The sequence below is a fragment of the Manis pentadactyla genome, chromosome 4, assembly GCF_030020395.1.
Source record: "Manis pentadactyla isolate mManPen7 chromosome 4, mManPen7.hap1, whole genome shotgun sequence".
In the NCBI taxonomy this organism is placed as follows: Eukaryota; Metazoa; Chordata; class Mammalia; order Pholidota; family Manidae; genus Manis; species Manis pentadactyla.
In genome coordinates, this window is record NC_080022.1 from 136,863,994 (window position 1) to 136,889,869 (window position 25,876).

At 40.5% G+C, this 25,876-nt stretch overlaps 1 long non-coding RNA gene across 2 annotated transcripts; it reads right to left on the reverse strand.

The window, feature by feature from the left end:
* Positions 1–1,656: 1,656 nt before the first annotated feature.
* On the reverse strand, positions 1,657–18,142 carry LOC130683452 (uncharacterized). 2 transcript variants are annotated; one of them, XR_008997188.1, is made up of 4 exons: positions 17,877–18,132; positions 11,497–11,762; positions 4,961–6,576; positions 1,657–2,507 (listed from the first exon to the last, which is right to left on the reverse strand). It is a non-coding gene; the product is annotated as an uncharacterized LOC130683452 (long non-coding RNA). The 2 variants fall into 2 exon arrangements; XR_008997187.1 differs by lacking the exon at positions 1,657–2,507 and having other exon boundaries at positions 3,128–6,576; positions 17,877–18,142.
* Positions 18,143–25,876: the final 7,734 nt, after the last annotated feature.

Genomic DNA, 25,876 nt, shown 5'->3' on the forward strand with positions numbered 1-25,876 from the left:
CACTGCATTGTACTAATTTTTATTTTCTGCTGTTTTTATCTTAAATGAACATTTCACTTACCTTAAGGCTGCTAAATAGCCTTTGTGAGTTGACATAGAAATCTGATTACCATTATAACACTGTCAAATCTAACCAGTGGATTTCAATCAAACTGCAGAATGTAATTTGTTGGAGAATCTGTCATTGAAGGTTTCTTCCTTTATATGGAATCCCACTGTGAAGTTTTACCGTCTTTAGATTTATGAAAAGTCAATACTTCATTCTGCTTATAAATTTTAGTCGCTGTTTCTAAAATGAAATTCCACATCTCAGCCAATTATGCTGCTTATGCATTTATTACTGGTTTTAAGCAATTTGACTTTGATAATGCCTTGGTGTATTTTTCTTCATGTTTCTTCTGCTTGGGCTTTGTTGACCTTCTTGGATCTGTGGATTTATAGTTTTCATTGAATTTGGAAAATTGTCAGCCATCATTTCTTCAAGTGTTTTTCTACTTTACTCTTTTTGTGCCATGGGACTCTAATTACATACCTACTAGGTTGACAAAAGTCCCACAGCTCACTGATGCTTTTTTTTCCCCCTGTTTTTAAAGTATTTTTTTATCTCCATGTTTCATTTTGGATAGTTTCCATCCAGTGTATTTTTCATCTCAGACATTGCATTTTTCATCTAGGATTGAATTTGGGTCTTCTTAATATGTTCTATATCTCTCTCTGCATGTTTTCCTTTACCTTCTTGAACATATAATAGCAGTTTTTAGTGTCCTAATAATTATTGTCTATGTCATTTCTGGATGTTTCTATTGATGATTTTCTTCTCATAATGAGTTATGGTTTCCTGTTTCTTTGAATGCCTTTAATTTTTTTCACACTTAATACATTTTTATTTAATAGTTGAATGAGTAAGACAAATGGAAATGTTGGGGTTTATCAGCCCAAGGAATGTGGGATTTAAATTAGCTGTAGTTTTAAGACTTTCTGACTATTAAGCTTTGAAATCAGCTGTAAGTGGAAGCTGTGGGCTTCTGTTCTCAGGAGGTCTTTTTTTTTTTTTTTTTTTACCAGGCTCTTGTTTATTTGTGGCCCTGCCTAGAGGCAGGGGGTGAACTTCAGTAGATGAGATCTAACACTTCTGAAAATCCCTTTCTTAATATACCTGTGATTTTTATGACAATATCCAATGTTACCACATGGGTAAGTCTCTGATCATTTCTTTAACAAAGTACTTAAAAATCTATTTAGAAAGTACTCGTATTACAGAGAAGCGGCTAATTGCAGAATCTCCAAGTCAGACTGCCTGGCTTTCAGTCCTGCCTCCCACCCCACTCCCTGCCTCTTATTAGTTGTGTGACCTTGGGAAAGTGATTTAATCTATCTGTGTCTCAGTTTCTTCATCTATAAAATGGGTGTAATATTAGTATGCGCCTGATAGGACAGTCCTGAGAATTAAAGGACAGATCGAGAAAAGCACACTCAACAACATTTGGAACATATTTAAGGGCTCAGTAAGTGTTTGCTGATGTTGTTTTAAATAGAAGGTTCCCTTAATGTGTTTTTCTTTTATTATTATTAAAGTATCATTAATATACAATCTTATGAAGGTTTCACATGAACATTATGGTTTACACATTAACCCATAATATCAAGTCCCCCCACCCACCCCACTGCAGTCACCGTCCATCAGCGTAATAAGATGCTATAGAGTCACTACTTGTCTTTTCCTTGTACAAGTACACTAAGTACAGTACAGTACTTGTGCTGTCTGCCTTCCCCATGACCCCCCTACATTATGTGTGCTATTTATAATGCCCCTCAGTCCCCTTCTCCCTCCCTTTCCACCCCCTTCCCTTTGGTAACCGCTAGTCCCTTCTTGGAGTCTGTGAGTCTGCTGCTATTTTGTTCCTTCAGTTTTGCTGCATTGTTATACTCCACAAATGAAGGAAATCATTTGGCACTTGTCTTTCTCCACCTGGCTTATTTCACTGAGCATAATGTCTTCCAGCTCCATCCATGTTGTTGCAAATGGTAGGATTTGTTTCTTTCTTATGGCTGAATAGTATTCCATTGTGTATATGTACATCTTCTTTATCCGTTCATCTACTGTTGGACACTTAGGTTGCTTCCATATCTGGACTATTGTAAAAAGTGCTGTGATAAACATAGGGGTGCATATGTCTTTTTGAATCTGAGAAGTTGTATTCTTTGGGTAAACTCCAAGGAGTGGGATTCCCAGGTCAAATGGGCTTTGGGCTGGAATTTAAATAACTAAGTCTGGTTGTGTCATGCCAATCAGAAGCATGACTGATGGTTATACACACATATGAATAGCAAAAAATAAATAATTATTACTTAATAAGTATATTTTGGTAAACAAAATCTTTTAAAACACAGAGTACAGAGGTGTCCAAGTTTAAAATGCTGGAAACCACAGCATTAAATTAGCTTCAAGCCTCTTTCCGATTCCTGCTTATCCTTATTAACGTAAACATCACTCTCACTGCATAGCACTGTAAAGACAGGTAAAGGAGATGAAGTTAGGTTGTTTGTAATAAATTCTCAATTTCTTTCTTTCATAAAAATAGAATGCTAAAATGTTTCAGTTAACTAAAGGTTTTGATTAGAATCAGAGTAACTAAAATATTTAAGTATCTTCAGTTTTTAATCCAGCATCACTTGATGAAGGCTATTTTGCACTCCTTTTCCCTCCCAAATATATTTAAAGATATTCTTATGTAAAAAGATTATTAGTTTATGTGAGATTATAAAAGAGCTAAAAGCTTTGAGGCAGGTGATGGGGCTATGCAGGCTTCTGGAGCCTCTGTACCACACATCATCTGCAAGTAGCCAGTTTTCATGGATGGTGTGGATGGGCTTCCCCAATTCAAGACATCTGACTACTGTTCAGGATGACCCTCTGGGGAAGCCATAGTGCCCGTCCTTTGAACTTTAACAGGTCACATTCTTCACACCACCCCAAGACTCCACTATACCTTACACATCTTATGCTTTGCTTGTAAATACTTTATCTTCTGTTTAAAATGATTATGGTTCCAGATGTCCTTCTATGTGTCAAAAGTAATTTTAGTTTTCTTATTTAAACCTCACACTTATTCCATGAGGTATATTATTTAACACCATTTTATTAGCAAGGAAAATAAGGATCAGAGGGGTTACATAATTTGCTCAAGGTCCTGAAGCCCATACATTCTACTGGATTCAAACTGATCTCTGATTGCTTATGTCTGTGCTCCCTTCACTGTACCAGATTGCTTGTCTTGAAACAGTTCATCAAACTTTAGATTTCTGTCAAACCCTGGGTTCCCCTTGGGATGCACTGCCACTATGCACATCCACTGAAATCTGTACACGACCCCAGGTGACTTATGTTCTAAATATCCATGGGCATGGTTTCTTAATCATAGCACTACTGACACTTGGGGCCAGATAATTCTGTTGTGGGGAGCTGTGTATTGTCAGATATTTTACAACATCCTAGGTCTTGAGATGCCACTCTTATTCCGATTTGTGATGACCAAAATGTCTCCAAAGATAGCCAAATGTCCCCTGAGAGACAAAATCACCCCAGTTGAGAAATACTGATCCCCTTTGTGCATCTCACAAGCTACTCCCACTGAAGAAAGATATGAGGTTGAAATTCTTGTCTTATATTGTTCCATTCGGTAGCTTTCTTTGATGACTCACGTAAATTAATATACAATCTGTCAGTAGTTCAGAGCACAAACATTTGACTATTGAATTCGATTGCCCAAATAGGCAGAGCTTAATTACCAATATTAGTTATCAGGTTAAATGATGACTTGCATCTCTATAGAGTTCTATTTGGACTCTCCATTTCTCAAATAAGCTGTGCCTAATTACAAAGCTTTGGTTCAAGACAGAAGAACTCTCCCTGTAATAACCTGACTGGTCATGGTAGATAATTTCCTCTGATTCCCACCAACTCATGTTTCCTCAAAGCTGTGCCCTGGCATTCAGTCTAATTCTATTTCCAACACCTACTGTCCTCCTGGTTTCTTGCTCTTTCATTCCTCAAAGTTACAAGTGTTTCTTGGGGGAACACCTCATTGGCTCTGGTTCCTAGCCTTCAGCTATCCTGTTGCCATTTTGATTATTTTTCATTTCCTCTCAATTAGTGTACCATTTACTTATCACATATGCATAAGTATACTTTTATAAGGAAGAAAAAAAGTGGAATATGTATAAAACACATACCTATGGGGAATAATTCATCCCAGAGAAAGATTTAATCACCCCAAAGTACTTAAATCAATTTGTACTTGCCACTGTACTAGGTAGTCAAGATTGAAATGGCTCCTTCATGAAGAATTTAGTTTTTGGGTTGTTGCCAAAATCATTTTTAATCTAATGATTTTAATAATGATAGAAGTCCCCTAAAACATTCTCAAGTAATTACATCCTGGGGATCACTGTCCAGTGTCAACTCTGAGGCAGAAAAAAAGCCATAATGTCCAAGAGCTTTTCCATGGTTAAAAAAAAATCTTTAGTTCAATAATATGAGGTCTCCATCAGGCTCTTCCTACACTTATTAGGTTTCTGTTACCTATTAGACCTGTATGAAGACTCACATTCCCCAAATTCCTTTCTAGTATGAAGTTTCTGATGTTTAAGAAAAGCTTTGCGCCCACTGAAGGCCTTCCCACAGTTGCTACATTCAAAGGGTGTCTCTCCTGTATGAATTCTCTGGTGACTAATAAGGTGTGAGTTCAGACTGAAGGCCTTCCCACATTCAGGGCATTCATAGGGTTTCTCTCTGGTGTGTACACACTGGTGTTTAATAAGATCTGAGCTGCCCCTAAAATATTTCCCACATTTATTACATATATAAGGTTTTTCACCACTATGAATTCTATGATGTCTCAAAGGTCTGAGCTCTGATTGAAAGTTTTCCCACATTTTTAAAATTTATATAGTTTCTCACCTGTATGAGCTACCTGATGTCTGATGAGGTCTGAGCTGCCATGGAAAGTTCTACAACACTGGTAACACTGATAAGCTTTCTCCTCTTGGAGAATTCGCTGCTCTTCTCTAAGCAACAGATTCTTGCTGAATGTTTTCTCACATTCAAGTTTTTCTCTAGTACGAAGTCTCTGATGTTTGAGAAAAGCTGTGCGCCAGATGAAGGCTTTCCCACATTCCTTACATTGATAAGGTTTCTCACCACTATGAATTCTCTGATGCTGAATGAGGAGTGAATGCTGCCGGAAGGCTTTCCCACATTCACGGCACTGATAGGGTTTCTCTCCAGTGTGAATTTTCTGATGTGTAACAAGGTGTGACCTCTGGCTAAAGGCTTTCCCACATTCAGTGCATTCATAGGGTTTCTCTCCAGTATGAACTATCCAATGCCTTATTAGATCTGAACTTCCTCGGAAAGTTTTTCCACACTCAGTACATCTATAAGGTTTTTCTTTCCTATGAATTCTCTGTTGTTTGATAAGGTCCAAGTCAGAAATACAGGCTTTTTCACATTCAAGTTCCTTTCCAGTATGCAGCTTCTGATGTTTAAGAACAGCTGTGCGCCCACTGAAGGATTTCCCACATTTGCAACATTCATAGGGTTTCTCTTCAGTGTGGAGTCTCTAGTGTTCAGTAAGGCATGAATGCTGCCTGAAGGCCTTTTCACATTCATTACACTTGAAGGGTTTCTCTCCGGTATGAATTCTTTGATGGGTGACAAGGTGTGAAGTTTGACTGAAGGTTTGTCCACATTCATAACATTCATAGGGTTTCTCTCCAGTGTGAATTCATTCTGTGATGTATTATAAGATCTGAGCTTTGATTGAAGGCCTTCCCACATACATTACATACATATGGCTTTCCTCCACTATGAATTCTCTGGTGTAGGACAAGGTTTGAGTTTCCCTTGAAGGCCCTTCCACACTCTTTACATTCATAAGGATTCTCACCACTATGAATTCTTTAATGTCTGACCAGATTAGAGCTCTGATTGAAGTCTTTTCCACATTCATGGCATACATAAGGTTTTTTTCCTGTATGAATCCTCTGATGTATAATAAGGTTTGAACTTTGATTAAAGTCTTTCCCACATTCATTACACACATATGGTTTATTTCCTGTATGAATCCTGTGACGTATAATCAGGTATGAGTTCCTATTGAAAGTTTTCCCACAGTCCTTACATTCATAAGTTTTCTTTATATTATCAGTTTTCTGATGTTGAGTTACTTGGCTCGAAGCTCTGGCCACAGAACTCATATCTATGGGATCTTTCTCTTGCAGAAAGTATGTTTTCTCTTTCATTACATCCATGGCCTCTCTTTCCTGTAATGGCTTTCTTAGGGATGAGACTCACTTCCCTAATACCTCTCTCTTGCAAAGGCAACTGTCTCACCGAATCCTCCAAGGGGCTTACCCAATGCTTCATTAGTCTGTCCTCATGATCACTGGTTTCAACTAATCCACATTCCTGGGAGATCTGTTTTTGGAATCTTTCTGATACAGCCCCTGCTGACTATTTTTCATGAATTTCCATCTTTGATTTCCAGTTCTTCATTTTATTCCTGGCCTCAGAATCTGAAAAGATAAGTAGACCATTCTATAATTCCTAATGCAAACATCACTTCTTCCCTATCCTGGGAATTCTGAGGAACAAATAAGCTAGACGAGGATCCTCCCCCACCCCCCAGGGATGAGATTCAGACCTTTCTGGAGAGATTGTGGCTACCACAGCATACCCTATTGGTGGAGATGAAACTCGCCAGGGGACATGCTAGAGCTGATGTGTGAGAGTGGCCTGCAGGGTGGCAGAAAAATTCACGGGGCAAAGTGGGCAGTCTGGAGCTGGTCCATAGGTAGTGGCCTATTTAATGGGGCAGGAACTTGCTAAGCCTTGTATTGGGCCAAAACAGGTTCATAGGAAGCAGCCCACTAGGATGAGTGCCACCAGGCCTCCCACAAGTTGATCTTCAGTAGCCACACCAATCAGCAAAACAAAATAAAATAAAATAACAGCACACTAGCACCAGGAAGAGAAGTTCCTTCCTTTTCCTTTGGCCTTGCACTGTCCCTCCAGCATCTTTTGACAAAACTTAAATCTTGTGCCAACTGGCAAAGGAGAATTGGTCCAGATCCAGTAACATAGCAAACCAAAAAAGGGTAGATTTGAAATTGAGAGGCAATAAATTAATAACTGGCACACTACCCATTCCTTGCAATGTATCATGATTAAACAAATCTGAAACTATACCTAGAATAAAAATGTTTGTTTGCCATTTTAATAGAAATGAATTCTCCTTTCCCAGACCTTTCTTTCTGGTATTCTGGTGGAACTGCCTCCTTTTTTAGAACAATTTTGTAACCTCCTATGATTGGAAGACAGATGAGTTTTTTGCTTTTGAGTGTTCATATCCTCAAAGCCCTGACCTTGCTCAGTCACAAAAACTCATCTCTGAGCTTCCTGAGAGAGCCATTTCACCTTGGCTCTGGTACTAGGAACTCTCTAACCACTAATATTTTTGCAATGAGTAATGGACAGCACAGCATAGTGATTAAGAGCAGGGCCTGTGTGACCTTTGGCAAGTCACAGGAACTCTCTCTGCCTCAGTTTCCTCATCTATAAAATGGGGATAATAATAGTACATACCTTATACAGTTGTTATAGGAATTAAATATATGTAGAACATTTAGAACAATGCTTGACATATAGATAGCACTATATATGTGTCAGCTGCTATTATTATTATTACTACTACCATTGTTAATCTTTGCTCTTTAAGTGCAAGAATTATCACTAAGTAATGTGTTCTTAGCACAAACCTTCATACCCAGGCTGGATTTCATTTAAATAACATTAAAATAAAAGCTGGAAAGAACTGGCTTTGTCATAATTTTCCCTTAAAGTGTTTTGTGTTTGATATATATAGTTAGAAATTCAGAGACTATTAAAAGGCATTTCTCAAAACCCACTGGCAGCTATTATAAGAATAACAAGTGAGGTGAACTCCATTTTCAAAAAGAGGGCCACATACAGACATCTCCCAAAGAATCACAGTCCAGAACAGCACACTCAGTGGTCTTCCGCAGTGAAGAGATGCAGAGGTATGGTGGGAAGGGTTGTCACACAGAAAGTGAGGATTGTCCCCGTAGAAATCTAGTTTGATATATCAGAGTGGCAAGGGAGCATATGCTAAAGAAGAAACCATGCTGGCAGGTCATTCCTACTATCACCCACTGAGTTTCCAGCTATGGAACACTGACAGAGGCAAAGGAAGGTGACGAGACAGTAGACAGTGTGACTGTCAAGCTGTATTACAAAAAGTCTGTTATCTAAAGTTCCATACTGACCTCTTGGAAACCAAGAGCTGAAGGAAGATATGCCTGTAGATTTGATGGGAGGGTGTTTGTGGTAGCAACGCTGTACAGAGACTGAGAAGTTTCTTGCTCAATGCCCTCTACCTTTTCTCACTGTCTCTTTTGATAGGGGCCTGCCTCATTCATTGCTGAATAGTGATCATTAAGGTAACTTTGTGGGATGTGTGCTGAGAAGAGGTTATGGTTGTTATTTTAGGAAATTAAGGAACATGAGTAGCAGAAGGATAAGGAGCATACATCCAAGAGGAATACCAAAAGAATATGAAGGATTCAGCAGAGTTCTCCACTATCTCAAATTAATTACAGACAAAATCACTCTTCATATAAGTACTCAAAGAGATGTAAGGGTTCAAAATAAATTACAGGTCATAATACAACAAGAAGAAGTGAGCGTAATTTGGCAGAGCTGAGGAAAGAAATGGAAGGGAAAACTGAAAATATTATGCAGATGAAATTCACCTATGAAACAACAAAAACAATCACTACAGGATCATGATGAGGCCTGGAGAAATACAGAATGAAATGGATATAAATGGGATTATACAGAAGACTAGTAGCAATATAAAGATATTCAAATATATATAGCCAGTATTTGTAAAGAAGAGAAAAGGACAAGCAGAGAGACAAAACCACTTAAATATATAACAGAAGAAAATGTTGCTGAAATAAAGACTTGAATCTACCAGAAGTGTATGCTATGGTCCATAAAAAGTTGATACACAACAGTCAACACCAAGACATATCCTGGTGGGGTAGCTACATTTCAGAATTAAGTGAACAAATGTTCATCTAGGCAGAAAAGCAAGTAATGCGCAGGAGAGAATTTCAGGTTGACTTTACCACAGCTATACTTCATGCCAGACTACAGTGATGCCTACAGAGTTGTGAAGAGAAACTAAGCATGTTCCAGTAATTTTTCACCCAGCAAAGTGTTCATTCATGTAAAAAGAACAGGCAAACATTCTCAAGTAGGCAAAAACTCAGGTAGTATAACACCCTTTTCCTTTTGGACAGAACTTTTAGGCAATGAAATATAGCCCAGGAAAAAATGAATTAAATATTCAGGAATTGAGAAGACATGCCAAAAGAATATTGTGAGCACTGAATTAATTTAAAATGTAAAACTGAGATTAAACAACTGGAAATTATTTGTGTAAAACAGAAAGCAAATGGCTTAAACCATGATAATATAAAAATAATTATAAAAATTGTACTGCGAGGAGGAGGGGTGAGGTGATGGCAGTAAGTATAAATTGTGTTAATTCATGTATCTTTCATGACAGGGAATCAATTCAATAGACCCCATCTTAAAGTAGAAGTGTACAATTTTAAAAATGACTCCAAACCCTTAATGTGTTTCATAATCATTTTTTCATAATTTTAGAGGAATATTTTTAAATTATAGAGAAATATTTTTTCCGTAACATCACTGTTGATCACAAAAATACTATAAGCTTATTATAGGAAAAAAAAGCACAGAGAAGAAAATAATAAGCACCCATAACCCCATGATTCTGCCTCCCAAAGGTGACCACTACCAATGTTTTGTTGTATATTCTTCCCATTTTATTTCTGGACATATTTTTTTCTGATACAAAAATGGGATCATATTACAATGCCCTTTTTTGTCTTCTCTGCCCTCCTTGTACTATTGGAGCTGGAGCCTGTGTGTCTCCCTTGTTAGCTGGCTCTGTCAACAGAGGGGGCCAGAGGAACACCTAAGCTATGCAGAGAAAGGGATTTCTCTTCCTGGTGCCTGTGAAGTGTTTTGGTGGGGCAGTCAAATCAGCCCATGGGAGGCTCAGCAGCTTCCTGTGGATCAGCTCGGCCTGCTCATGCCCTGCAGTGAGCCTGCTTGTCCGTGACCCAGCAGATTTTCCTACGGACTACCTACCTCCAACCTGCCTACACCCCTTGGTGAATTCCTGTGCCATTGGCAGGCCGCCCTTACAGACCAGCCTTGGCCTATGCCCTCAGACAAGTCTCCCCGCCGCCAGCGGGCTGTGTGTCCCTGTGGCAGCCACAGGAGCTCCCACAAAGTCTGACTCTCAGCTTTGGCGCTGGGGTAGCCTCTTCTAAATTCTTGATTCCTTCCTTCCTTACTCTTCTTTAGCCTCAGAGGAAAGGCTACTTCCTGCATTATCTATTCCTGTATTCCTCAGAGTCCTCTTCTAACCCTTTTAGCAGTTAACTACCGTTTGCTGGTTAAAAATTCTTTGTATTAAAATGTCCCTTGTTTAAATTACTGCTGTAGTTTTTTACTCCTGACTGGATTCCAACTGGTTGGTATGTGTAGTATCATTTCATTTAAGACCTAGAACAAAGTGAAGGTGATGCAAGTACTAGTAAGGGGGATAGAAAGGGAAAACAAAAAATTGTTTGTACACAGTGATAAAAAGTTTCCTCCCAAATTAAAACCATTAGGATCAACTTTTACCATAGGCATGGGTATGGCAAAGCACCCAGTCCTAGTCCCACATAGCTCTCTCTGCAGAGATGGCCACGCTGCTCAACACACAGGTTTGATCAAAGGTGAGTCCTCCCCTATAGTCTTCTATAGCTGAACTTAAGTTTCTGGGAAAAAGACATCAGTGTTTCATGTCATTCATTGATTTGCTCACCTAATGTACATTAACTGAGCACCCACTAGGCCCAAACATTGTACTAGGTATGGGGAATACAAAAATGGATGTAAGAGATGCTCTCTGTCCTCAAGGAACTTACAGGTTAATGGAGGAGTGATATATGTGTAAATGGATAGTAACAAGACTGTGTGACCAGTGACCAATAAAGTCTGTCTATTATGGGAGAACCTAGAATCAACAGAACATATTAACTGTGTGTGAGGAAAGAAAGGACTCAAGACTGACTTGTTTTCTGACATAGGCAATGGCTGGCATATGGTGCTATTCATGCAGAGGTTGGAGGAAGTGTAGGTTTTGAGGTGGGAGGTGTAGGTCTGAAGATGTGAAGATGAGTTGAGTTTTGGTCATCTATTTGTTTCTAACAGGACTAGGAAGACAGAGAGAGTGCAAGCTCAGGGGAAGCCAAATAACTGTCCATTTCAACTCCACAAATTAGGCTAGACATGCCTGGAGCAAACAAAGAGCAGAAGCATCTTACCTCCGAGAATCAAAGCCACTGGGAATCCTTCATCCTCTAATTCCACTGAGATCTTCAAAAACTTTGTTTTTTGTTTTCCCATCAAAGCTCTTAAGAACTCAGAGTGTATGGATTCTAAGTTAGAGGACAGAGCCCTTAGCCAGTGAGGCTGGCTCTGTCTTCTCCTCTAGCATCTCTTCCTTGCAGAGACTCCACTGAGTGCAGCCCTGGAGCCTGGCATCCTTTTGTGATTCATTCACAGCCACGTCCTGCAGCATCTTGAATTTCTGAAATAGAAGTTCCAGCTCCATAACTACCCAATAGGGAATCAGCAGCAAATACAACAAACCTTCTCTTCTCTTTTAAATCTCTACTTCCTGCATTATTTTTGGTCTCAGTATATAACCTTGACCCTCACTTCAAAAATGGGAGACCATGTAGCAAAAAGCACCTCACACATTACCCTCTCTTTCCAGTGACTCTTCATCTTTACTGTATTTCCTCGTACTTGTTTGCTCTTTAACTGAGCCCCTACTATGGGCCAGGCACCATGCTAAGTGGTTCAGTAATGAGGAGGACACAGGCCCTCTCCTTGAGGGGCTTTGGTGGCTGTTACAAAGTCAATTTAATGGGTTTAGTGCTTTTAAAAAAGGGTAATAAGTTCATTGCCATGGGAATGAAGAAGGAGATATCTAAGCTGGCCTGTGCATACAGTAAAACAACAAATTTGACTGGATCTATACTGTTGGAACTCAACCAAGAATTAGGAGAAGTGCAAATTGTAGCGCTCCAAAATCTTACAACTACAGACTATTTACTGTTAAAAGAACATATGAGATGTGAACAGTCCCCAGGAATGGGTTGTTTTAATTTGTCTGATTTCTCTCAGACTGTTCAAGTTCAGTTGGACAATATCCACCATATCATAGATAAGTTTTCACAAATGCCTAAGGTGCCTAACTGGTTTTCTTGGTTTCACTGGAGATGGCTGGTAATTACAGGTATGCTTTGGTTATGTAACTATACTCCTGTTATGTTAATGTGTGTGTGCAATTTAATTAGTTTAAAACCTATACATGCTGAAGTTACTCTACAAGAAGATATGTCAAAGAAATAATCAATCTTCCCATGTTTTCTTCCGCCTGCTACTTCTATAGCTTTTCTTCTTCCTTCCTAATTAAAACCCTTAAATAGAATTCGTGCCTCATATCAAATTTACCGAGTATCATAACTCCTCCAAGTGGTAAAGATACCTCAAGACAAATGCTGGGCATAGAAGCCACAGGGCATAAATATGCAAAGAAGTAAAAAGCTAACCTTTTCAAACAATAAGGCTTCTCTCTCACTTACCAACTTTACATTTCCCTGTATGGCCCCGGAAGATGACTGGTTAGCCAGAGACGGGTAAGATTCCTCAAGGGAGGAACAACCTAAGACAGGCACAGTCGCAGGGGGGCCATCAGGTGAGAAATTGGGGATCAGCAGAGGTGAGGCTTAGAACTTCACCCCCCCTGTTCTGAGAGAAATCTTCTGCATACGTGGATGTTTTATTGCCCTTGTCTAGCTTGGATTAACACATAGTCTACAGGCACACACCTGATCATCTACATTTGCTCTCTTACAACACTAAACTATGTTTTCTACCTTTATCTTGTATCTACCTACCACTTCAGCATTTTATTAAAAATAATAATAAGAGAAATGTGGTATCCACATATAAATCAAGTATAAAAATCAAATGAGTATTCATATTTGAACTGTTTATAGTTCATAATGCATGAGCAAAACCAAAAGTTTCTGTGATGACTGCCCTTGTACTGCTCACCATGTAACTTATTCAATATGTAAGAATTTGTTCTCCATGTAAGAACTTGTTCGTTATGCATCAGAAGATTGGAGACTGACGAAAATTAGGCTTGGGGTGGATTAATGATTGTGCATTGAGCATTGACTCCCTATACAGAATTTTATTGTTGTTAACAACCATTTGATCAATAAATATGAGAGATGCTCTCACAACAACAAAAAAAGTATGCACTTCCAATTGTAAAATAAATAAGTAACCGGGATATAATGTATAGCATAAGGAATATAGTCAAAATATGGTAACAACTTGGTATGGTGATAGCTGGTACCTAGAATTATCATGTATATAAATGTTGAATCACTGTGTTGTACACCTGAAACTAATGTAATGTAATACTGTGTGTCAACTACCCTTCAATAAAAAATAATTATCTACAAAAAAAAAAAAAAGGGTAAGTTCAGGGTGCTGTGGAACCTCATGTGAAGAGCACAACCTTAAGGGAGTGGGACGGGGAGGAAACTTCTTGAGGAGATGGTTTCTAAGCTGAGGCCTCAGAGACCATTTGAAGCAGCTAGACTACATGGAAAAGTAAGTGCTTTTCAGATCAAGGCTACATGTATAAAGGCCAGGAGGTGCAGAAACTACAATGCATTCATGGATGCCCCATATGACTGAGGCCCAGAGGACCAGACAGTAAAAGACAAAGTTGCAGTACTGGTGAAATCATGGAGGGCCTGTGTACTAGGCTAAGAAGTTTGGACTTTCTCCTAAAGGGCTTCAGGCAGGAGAATGGCATACTCAGATTCATCTTTTTAAGAAGACTGTTCTGATTGTTTGATGGAAAATGGAGTGGTGGGTGCAAGACTGAAAGCTGGGACATCAGCTAGGAAAGTAGAGCAGTAATTACACTGGTGACAGTGAGGGCTTGAATGAGCTACTGGCACAGGGGACAGAGAGAAGGGGATTGAGTCAATATGAACCATGTGGAACTGCAGTTGTCCTAGACTGCAGGGTAAGAGAAAAAGAGCAGGCATTAAGAAGGACATCCAAGTTTCCAACCTGGGAAGCTGCCTAAGTTGGAGAGTTGGGCTGAAAGAGTGAGGTAGGGGAGAGGCAGCGGTGCATTCCATTTCTAGACACATTGTGTTTGAGGTACCCGTAGGGCATCTGGAAGAGAAGTCTAGGAGTCGATGGCGCCACAGGTCAGGAGCCCAGGAGGAAAATCTACAATGGAGATGGATTTTAGAATCATCAGTACAAGTAGTGTCTAAAGCAGAAAAGTGACACTGGTGATTAGAGCTTAGAGGCAGCTTGGAGTCCTAAACAGAACATAGGCTTTGGGAGCAAGCAGAACAGATTAGAATCCTGGCCTCTTACTCTCCCTCAACAATCATTTTCTCAAATGTAAAACAGAAATAATACCACTTATTCCAAAATGTCACCGTACAGATAAATAAAACCCAACTTAGAGAAAGCCATACACCACTACAGTGTAAGCCTCTCAAGAATGTAAGCTCCACATGGAGAACACAGGTAGTGACTCTGGCATCTCACTACACTGATAAGACAGTGACTACATTGGGGTATGGGGGGGGGGCACTTGATGATATGGGTGAATGTAGCAACCACATTGTTTTTCATGTGAAACCTTCATAAGAGTGTATATCAATAATATCTTAAATTTTAAAAATTGTAAAAAAAAAAGAATGTAAGCTCCATGGCGTGGGTGGGTGTCTTTGTTTTATTCGGTGTTGGAACAGTACCTAGAACACAGTATGGTGCACAGTAGTAGGTTAATGCTCTTCCTTCTTTCCCTTGACTAAATAACCCCTGAATTCTTTTCTCCCTTGGCTTCTGTAATGCATGCTATGCCAACAACCCTACTTTTTTACAGTCTTTACCCTTTCAGTTTTCTTCTTCTATTAAATGTTGGTGTTACTAAGGCCCAGCTCCTCGTCGTCTTTTTATATTTAACATCTTACTGACCGTATCACCTCTGGCTTCAATCTTCACCTTTGTCCAGAATGAATCATACATCTAAAACTCCTAGTTTTCACCCACATTTTACTCTGTATTTACAATGCATCTCCAGTCCCATGTCTGACAGTCAATATGAATCAAGTGGATAAAAATGAACTTATCATTTTTGCCTCTAAGATCATCCCCGTTACTATCCATTTCTGCCCAAATGACTAGTTTTCACTGAACAAATATTTATCATGAGCCTACAGTGTCCAGACACTGTTCTAGGCTGTGGGATGCACCGCTGAACCAGACAAGGTCCCTGTCCATGAGACTGCATTCTCGTGGTTTCCAAGTCAGAAAATGTAGCTTAGTGCCACCTAAAATGTGATCCACACAGTTAACACCAGCCTCACCTAGGAGCCTGACAAAAATGCAAATTCTCAAGCACAACCTCAGACCTACAGAGGCTGAGTCTTTGGGGGAGGGTCCGGCAATCTGTGCTTGCCAAGCCCTCCAGGGAAGTCAGCTACGCTCACGATCCTGGAAGTGCTGCTCTAGTCAACTTCCAGTTGTTCCTCTCTAGCCCCACTGTGCATACCTCCCACCTAACTGAAAACTGCCCCTCTGGCTCTTTCCAACTACATCTGAATCTAGAACTTTATCTCCTCAATGCTTGAATTGTGTAAAATCTCCAAACATGTTTTCTGGCTCCAGCTGATGCTGGTAAGGCCATCAGATGAAAATAATTTTCTAAAATACTGCTTTCACTGACAACAGTGATCAGAAACCTACCACAGATTTTCTATGACCTGTTCAAGAAAATTATAGCTTCTGATTGACTACAGAGCTGTACTGTATCTTAGCGCTACTGTAACAAAGTGCTACAAACTGGGTGGCTTAAAAAAAATGTATTCTCTCACAGCTCTGGAGGCTCGATGTCTGAGATGAAGGTGTGGGCAAGGTGGCTTCTTCCGTGGGCTCTGAGGGCTAACTGTTCCATGCTTCTTTCCTAGCTTCTGGTGACAGCTGGCAAGCCCTGTTCCTGCTTGTAGATGCATCACTACAATCTAGGCTTCCATTCTCACATGGCGTTTTCCCTGTATGTCTCTTCACGTGGTTGCCTTCTTATAAGGACACCAGTCATATTGAATGAGGGGGCCATTCTACTCCAGTATGACCTTATCTTAACTAATTACATCTACAACAACCCTATTTCCAAATAAGGTCACCTTCTGAGGTACTGGGGGTTAGGACTTTACCATTATCTTTTTAGGAGGACACAATTCAACAGGTAATAGCTCTACTCTATGATTCACCTAAAAGCAAACCCATGTTTTAGTATCTCTAACTTTCCCATACACTATGCTTCTCCTGTCCTCTGCCTAAGACTTCTGTTTGGGATGCCCTTCTCCTTCTTCTCCATCTGGATCAGTTTGAGGTACCTGTAGGGCACCTCAAATGGCTGCAAAAGGCCAGGCAATTAATTAGAATGGTTAGTACAAACTAGGTGATCAATGACAGCTGATACTTTGCTTCAACGTCTGGAATACAAGAGAGATTAGTGGGGTCTGGGGACCAGAAATTTTCATGCTGAGTCTAGAGGAGGAGCTGCTACTGAACTGCTAATTGCACCAGGCAGTCATGTGGGTCCCATTTGGCCACATCTTCTCATTTTTCAAGAGCTGCTGCAAACCTAGATCTTGTGTGAATGCATGTGTAAGAAATTTCCTGATTTTAAGTGTTAGCCGTTATTTCAATTAAAAATGAACAGCATGAGCCAAGACGATGTGTCTACAGTCCAATATGGCCCAGGGGCCATCATTATTCAATCTTTGACTTACACAAATAATTCCCACTGTTGCAGGCCTGCCTCAGTACTTTCTAACCATTTCAAATCCTTTTTAATTATGTTCATGTGCATGCATTAGGTGATGCTAAACAAAGATGGGAGTCCTCACCAAAGGGCCTGCAAAATTTACACAGACACACACATACACGAAACACGCTAGTTAAGTGCCAATGAATCCGACACCAACTAAGCACTAAATAAACTAAGATGTAAAGCTTAAAGATGGAGGGTAGGGAGGTGGCAATCCTGGAAGCCTCCCAAACGAAATGACATTTGAAGCTACTCCTAAAAGAAATATGAAGACCTTTACAAAAAAGGGCCTAGTCTAAATCCTTCCCTCCTCTGAACTCCAACAGTATGACGATTTTAAAACAAGTGTTAGAACATGTCTGGACCATACAGGTTATTCCTGTGGTTCAGTCTAGATCATATACTTTCAAGTATCTAATAACGTTGCAGATACAGTATAGGCCAAGGAACAGAGTCAATCTCAAGGTTGATTCTGGGCCTGGGGGACATTTTGTTTGCGGTACCCACAGGAAGGAACTGGAACAGCCGAGATTAGGGGGAGGGGAGGTGGGAAAGCCGCGGGCGGGACAGGCCGAGACCCAGACGAGGGCCAAGGAAGAGGAGCCAGCCTTGCTAATAACGGGCCTACGCCCGAGACCCTAGGCTCTCCTCACTTGGAGAAGTGAGGGGTCCGTCGCCTCCCTCCACCGCGCTTCCCAGAGGGCCCCAGGCACCGGGGTACCCAGCTCTGCGAACGCAGCGGGGCCTCACCTCCAGGCCACCCCCAACCTCCCGCTCGACCGGGGCCCCCTCCACGGCCGCCATCACGCAGTCCCTGCTCCTCACTCGGGCGCGGCGCCACCACCTTGGACACTGCGCCGCACCCGGCAGTCACTTCCGGCGAGCTCCCCGAGGCGGCGGGGCCCGGGGCCAGCTCGGCCGCCGTCCCGGCTGTGCCCGTCAGTCTGCGTACTCGCCCCCATGCCACCTCCCACCGGCTCAGAGGTCTCCTGTGCGCATACTCGGCCGGCCCGGAGTGGTCCTCACGGTCTCGCGCGAGTGGACTCTTCGAAGGTCTCGTGCCCCGCAGGTCTGTGCGGGAGCGAGGTTACCATCGAGACGCTGAGTCCTCCGGGGGTCCTAGACTCACCTACGACTGGGCTTCAGCCGGTCGGTCTGGGTGGGCGACCCCATTAAAGGTCTTACATTTTTGTTCTGTTTAATCTCCACCTCTTCCCCCGCCTCCCCATATACCGCATGCTTTTGTGGTCCCATTCATTCGTGCCTTCTATTGTCAAAGGCTCGGCGATACGGAGACAGACAAGGATAGCATAATGCTTAAAAGAGCGAGCTTTGAAGGGAGAAAGACAAACGCTGACCCGCAGCTTGTGGGCTGTGAGATTACGGGCAAGTTACTTAACCTGAGTTCCAGTGAATGGCTTATTCTTTTCCTTCACTGATTTTAAACAATGTCTTCTTTATCGTTAAGTTTACATATGTATTTGGCTATGTGTTTTGGATGTGTTTGTGTCCTCTTATCTATTTGTCTTTCTTTGATAATAAACTTATAATTGTTGTGAGCTTTTAAATATGCTTTAAAATCCGGTAGGGCTAGTCCTCTATGGTCTTTTTTCAGAAAAGTTGTAAGCATAAATGTTTTCTTGTATTTCTTATGTTTTGAAATAACGAAGGTTTTGTTTGTTTTTGTTTTAAGAACCAACATTTGCTTAAGTCAGAAGAATGAAAATGGTCGAGGGAAGGACAGTAACTTACTTTTTGTTGAGAAATATAGTCATGTTAAGAGTGGTTAATTTTGGCATTTTAGTCATTAAAAAAAAAAAGCAAAGCAAAGACCTCTTCTTTTTTATCTCTTCTGGGCTTAACATGGTGCCCCTGTCAGCAGAGTGGATTCATTCTGTAATTCATTTCTAACACAAATAGTACGGAGTGCCCACTCCCTGCCAGGCACTGATGGTACCATGAATGCTGAGCAAAATCCAAGGCCCTCTCCTGGAACACAAAGTCATGTTGAGGAGATATTTGAACAATTCCATTATAAATATAAAATAAGTGCAGTGGAGAGTCCATGGTGGTCAAAGAGCTACTTATATAAACAAAGATTTGACCTGCACAGGAAGGTCTGTGGAGGCTTTCTGGAATCAGGCTTTTCCTGAGAAGTTAGGCAGATGAAGGACAACAAGGTAAGAGAAACCCAGCTCTAATTTGAGCCCAGCTTGGCTCATTAACAGGGAAGTCCAGGGAGAGACTGACTTCAGGAAAGACCGGAATTCAGGGATTTAAACACTATCATCAGGAAGCCTTTTTCTGTCTCTCCATCTCTTAATTTTGTTTTTCTCTGTGTTGACTTCATATATTTTTTTCCACATGGAGATATGTTTCAGCGCTCATGATTACAGAAGTTGAGATTCTATAGCACTTTCGGGAAAAGAACTCTGATTACTTCTGCTTGGATCATATGCCAACCCTGCACCAATCACTGTGTCCAGTGGATGAGTACTTTGGGCAGCTTGGGTTACATGTTGAGACCGGGAGAGGAGCTGTGACATTACAAGACCCAAGACAGATTTTTTGTTTGTTTTTATCAGAAAAATGAGACAGCTCTTTGGACAGGAGAAATGGCACTATAGTTTACCAAGGGAGGCCACAGGGGGAGAGCGTTAACAGGCAGCAGGATCTACGTGCACAAGGCCCTGTGGTCCCTCGCAATGCCTCTGAGAAACTGAAGGCCAGTGTGGGTGAATGGCATGAGATGAGCTTGGAAAGACTGGGCCACACCATTGAGCGTCTGGAACCCATATATACAGGCCTTTTAGGTTTATACCAGGGCAGCAGAGACCTATTAGAGGTTAAAAAGGGCAGGGAACCTGGTGTGAGGAGGCAGAGCCACCATCTCCTTGCAATTACACAAAAGACCCCAAGCCAGAACTGGGTAACCCAGCCCCCTGGGAATTCCTGACTATAGAAACTGTGAGAGATAATAAGATCATTGTCATTTCAAGCAAGTTAACTTGGTGTGATTTGTTATGCAGCAGTAGATAACCAGGACATGTAGCATCTATCACTGTCATGGAATATTCTTCATATCCGTTTTCTTGGCCAGTCTCATTTAGCAATTCATACTTTTGCTCGTGACTCAAGAAATCGCCTCCAATCACTTTTGTGTACTTGGTGAAATCCTTTTTTCTTTTGTCAGAAGATTTGCAATTTTACTTTGTAATACATTTCCACTGTACAGTATTTTTATTTTATTAAGCAATGTTTCCATCACCTGAGGGACAAGATACTGACTGCATAGGTGAGGATAGGTATGAATATTAAGTGTGGAGGGATTTTTTGCAAGGGAACTAATTGGAAGTGGATGGGCATGTTTTGATGAATTTTTCCTAACCAGGCTAATAACTGTGGAGACTTAGGTAATTGTAAGATAAATTCCAGCCGAAATAAGCAGGCAAAGAGAGGCAACAAAGGGCCAGTTTACTTGAATGCGATCCCGGGTGAAGTTCACCAGCCTGTACAGACACAGGCTGGGGAAGTCGCACTCAGCAGGGCAGGCAGCGAGTTTTTAAAGAAGGTAGGGGGAGGCAGAGCTTAGATTTACAGCGGCGAGAGGATTGGCTAGCCTAAGGCACATTTTTCAGGTTGGGAGGAGGCAGCAGCCGGGGACTTCGGCAGGTCATCAGTGTGATGTGCTCACCCCTCCCCCTAGTGCCTTCAACCTTACATTTCAGCCTTTTGGTCATAATGGGCAACGATTTGATCTGGCTATTTCTGGCTGACAAAGGGCGTCGTGGGTGGGGGGGGGTGTTTCGTAGCATGTAGTTATATAGCTCTGACTGCAAATATTTTGCCTTGCCTTCTCTAGAGGCCCTTATTCTACTCTGTCCAAGCTCATGGTCTTTGTCTCATTTTTTCTTTTATAGATAGAGACTTTAGCTGCTGCCAGGGAAAAGGGGCGATGACCGCTCTGACTGCTTCATGCTGAGAAGGGGCACAGTAAAGGGTGCAGCTAGGTCTCTATCACTGGTCAGTTGAGAGGGCCTCAAAGTTGGCGCTTTTATTCTGGAAGGACAAATTTGATGAGATTAAGAATGCATGGCTGAATATGAGAACTAGAAATATGAAGAGTTCAATTGATAATTATAGCCAGGTATTATGGGGAAACTAAAATTTTGGATTGAGTTTATATCTCAATGATTTAGTATTAGGATTTAGTATAGATAAGACTGCATTATTGAAACAATACTTTTCTCTAAAATCACCCTTATTTTTATTAGAAGTAGCTAGATTAAGAAAATAATTAACACTTGGCTTTATTATTTGCATAAGTGCAGCAAGAAGAGCAATTGATTATATAGGCTTTTTTAAATGTGCTTTGCTGGAACTTTTTGTAAGGAATTTTAGATTGAACTTTTAAAGGCCTCTCAAGGTCAGAAAGCCAAGTAAGACTTGCCATCAGGTTGTGTACCTGTAGATTTGGGTGAATTCTTCTCTTCTCAAGGTTCCCAAGACATCTTGAGGTTCCTGCACCTGCCAGGAAGTGACTTTATTTACTCACCTGGCAAGGCTGCTGGGAACTCTGTAAGCAAGGTGCCAGGCTAGTTCTTCCAAAGACCATGAGCTTGGACAGAGTAGAATAAGGGCCTCTAGAGAAGGCAAGGCAAAATATTTGCAGTTAGAGCAATATAACTACATGCTATGAAACCCCTCCCCCACGACGCCCTTTGTCAGCCAGAAATAGCCAGATCAAATCGTTGCCCATTATGACCAAAAGGCTGAAATGTAAGGTTGAAGGCACTAGGGGGAGGGGTGAGCACATCACACTGATGACTTGCCGAAGTCCCCAGGTGCTGCCCCCTCCCAACCTGAAAAATGTGCCTTAGGCTAGCCAATCCTCTCGCCGCTGTAAATCTAAGCTCTGCCTCCCCCTACTTTCTTTAAAACCTGCCCTGCTGAGTGCGACTTCCCTAGGCCTGGTGAACTTCACCCAGGATCGCATTCAAGTAAACTGCCTGGCCCTTTGTTGCCTCTCTTTGCCTGCTTATTTCGGCTGGAATTTATCTTAACAGTAATGAATATTTGAAAAATGAGGGCCCCCCAGTAATCATCTTTAGGGCAAGCCTGTTTCATAGGAGGCTTGAAAAACTTCATTGTCAGTGCAATGATTTTAGGTTGCCTTTGAAATCTTTGTAATTTGCCATGACTTCTTTGTCATAGTCCTTCCATCTCTTTTTTGATCATAACCAGTGTTCCATCCTCCCTTCTATCTCCTCTCCTTTCCCCCTCACCTTCCTTGCATGATAGTTATTGGGCTCCCATATGTGCTGGACATCAAGGATACAAAAGTGAACAAAAACAGGTATTAAAAAAAAGGGCCAAGGTTCAACCTTTGTGGAAAGCAATATGGAATTTCCTCAAAAACTAAAAATAGAAATAACATTTGACCCGGGAATTCCACTCCCAAATTTACCCAAAGAATACAAGTTCTCAGATTCAAAAAGACATATGCAACCCTATGTTTATCACAGCACTATTTACCATAGCCAAGAAATGGAAGCAACCTAAGTGTCCATCAGCAGATGAATGGATAAAGAACAGGTGGTACATATACACAATGGAATACTATTCAGCCATAAGAAACAAACAAATCCTACCATTTACAACAGTGTTGATGGGGCTGGAGGATATTATGCTCAGTGAAATAAGCCAGGCAGAGAAAAACAAGTGCCAAATGATTTCCCTCATTGGAGTATAACAAGGAAGCAAAACCGAAGGAACAAAACAGCAGCAGACTCACAGACTCCAAGAAGGGACTAGTGTTTACCAAAGGGGAGGGGTGGGGGAAGGCGGATGGAGAGGGAGGAAGAAGGGGATTGAAGGGTATTATGTTTAGTACACATGGTGTGGGGGGTCACAGGGAAGACAGTGTAGCACAGAGAAGGCAAATAGTGAATCTGTGGCATCTTACTACACTGATGGACAGTGACTGCAATGGGGTATGGCGGGGCACTCGATAATATGGGTGAATGTAGTAACCACATTGTTTTTTCATGTGAAACCTTCATAAAAGTGTATATCAATAATATCTTAATAAAAAAAAGAAAGGGCCAAGGATGTTTGTGTTTTCCTCATCAGCAGTAAGCATTTATTGAGCAGTTACTATGCACTGCTATTTTTTTCTGCATGCATTTAAAAAAATCTCACCATGTAAATCAGGGACCAAGCAAAATCAAGAAAAGAGGAGAAAAAGAAAAAGATATTTAAATGAAAGAAATATTCTATTAACTTGTTTTAACTGTTGTTTTTGCTGTTTAGTCTGAAAAGTGTTAACAAATTTACCTAAATTATCTTAAGAAAATCTGCCATGTACATGTAAATTACAGGGGTACCAAAGAGGTCTACATCTCATTTCTAGAAATGCCTGTCAATAAATGGCTCAAATTTCTGTCTGAATTGCAGAATACCCCCAAGCAAAATATGGGCAAAATATTCAGTTATTTTTTCTTAACAGCATAGGACATTTTGCCCAGAATGTGTGGAATTCTTAATACACCACTAGGTGGCAGTGGTTTGTAGCCTCTGGTGATTTCAGGTAAAAACATCTTAAATATACCTTTGCTTTTAGACAATAGAAAAAGCTTACTAGTTATACAAGAATCAAATGGCTTTAGGTCATTCCTACCCTGCAAACTAAAAGTTTACAATTTTAGTGGAAAGATGTCCACAAAATAAACTTAAAATTTAAAGCAAGTTGCAGAAAAATATTCATACTGCTTCCCTTTTCTCCCTTGCTACCTCTCTCCTTTCCTTCCCTCCTTCCACAAATATTTATTGAGTACCCACCAGTACTAGTGAAGCACCCATGGATCGTGTAGTCCCCTCTAGATGGACAGATACATAGCTTCCACTCGCTTGCTGGAATGAATAGTATTACAAGCAATGTCTTTATACCTGTGCTCAAGTTTCTCTAGGACAGTAGTTCTAGTGTGGGCTGGGCCATGAGATCAAAGCTATTTTTATTCTCATACTAAGATGTTATTTACCTGCCTCATTCATGTTTACTCTCGTGAATCTACAGTGGAGGTTTCAAGAAGCTCCACGATGTTGATGTTGTAACAGACTGACCACGGAAGCAGATATGAGAATCTGGATGTTTCCTATTAAGCCAGACATTAAAGAGATTCACAAAACGTAACACAGTGCCACTCTTCTCACTAATTTTTTTTGTTTGGGAAAATATAGTTATTTAAATAAAAATGTTATGTATATAAATGTGACTGGATTTATTTTAAATGAATGAATAAATATCTTAAATTTTTCTCAGTTTTAATTTCCAGTAAGGTATATATCAATAGATATCTTCTGCACAAACAAAAAAAAAAAGAATGTAATGGAGACCTGGTACCCAAAAGTTCAAAAGCCACTGTTCTGTATGTATGCAGAAGTGGGGCTTTGGGTCATGTAAGGTGTCCGCATGGTTAATTTTACTAGATCTTGCCCAGTTGCTTTCCAAAGTAGCTGAAGCTGACCTTTAGAAAAATCTGTAAATAGTTTGTTTTCTTTTCAGGCAAATTTCAAACTGTGAAGAGTTGTGAAATTATTAAACTAGGCCAGTGACTCAACAGAGATTTGATCTATGAAATAGTGATTGAATATCTTTTCCAAACAATAATAAGAAATGAAGGGTTATCTTTATTTTTAATGTACTCGGGAAGTTTTTCTTGGTCACAGAGAAGAGCATTGTAGAGTGGCAATATTAAAGATAATTGGAAAATTTATTTTTATTTGGAGCTTCATGGGAGGTAAAACTGTACAAGTTATGCAAATAAACTTTTTTTTATCATCAGGCAAATTTCGTTTTTCTTAAGTTACTACCTTCTGCGGTTTTTGTTAAACCTAAGCCATGTTCTGCAGACACCACTTCGTAAAAAAAATGTTGAGGCATCAAATGTTAAAAAAACAAACAAAGGCTGTTAATGTAATAGAGGTCATTCTATAAATGACTAATGTTATTTTAGGCAATTTGGTGGTGTTTTTTGATTGTAGAATATTTAAATTGTTCAAGTGTGTATGATCTAAACTTGAACTGCACTAAATTTTGGTAATGAGAGGTGGGTAAATATAAGAAACAGTCTTACAGTGGAAGGGCCAAGATACAATGATTTTAACTGGCTGTTTCTTAAAATGGCTTTGTGCACAGTGATATGCATACGCTGCTCTAGTAAAATGAAATGTGACCACAGTCAATTTTATGTGTCTATTTATAGTAGAGGGTTTACAACATCCAAGTATTAATCTAGGTGAGATTTCATTCTGCTGCTCGGCCACAGTGAAGCAAACACCTGCATGCAAAGAATGCAGATAAGATAGGTTAGAAACTAAGTGCACTACAGTTCAGGAGACATGTCCAAGCCGTAATCATACTATTAATGCAACGTGCATCCTGGAAACAAATGGGATCTGTTAGGAGATTATCCAGCCACTAGTGAGGCTAACTGAGGGAACTTTGTCTTCAGTAGAGATCTGTATTTATTGGTGCTAATAGCCAGATTCCCAGCGGGTAATGGTCTCTAAAGGTCATGGATCCAGGCATGAATCTGAATGTGAAATCTATATGGAGGGTCCTTTTCAAGGGGAGGATACATTTGCTGGTCTTAGCCTTTTGGAGTACTGACTTTATTTGAATCACTTTAAGCAGTAAAGTACAGAGAAATCATCTAATCTAATCCAGCTATTTTTTTATAGAAGAAAAT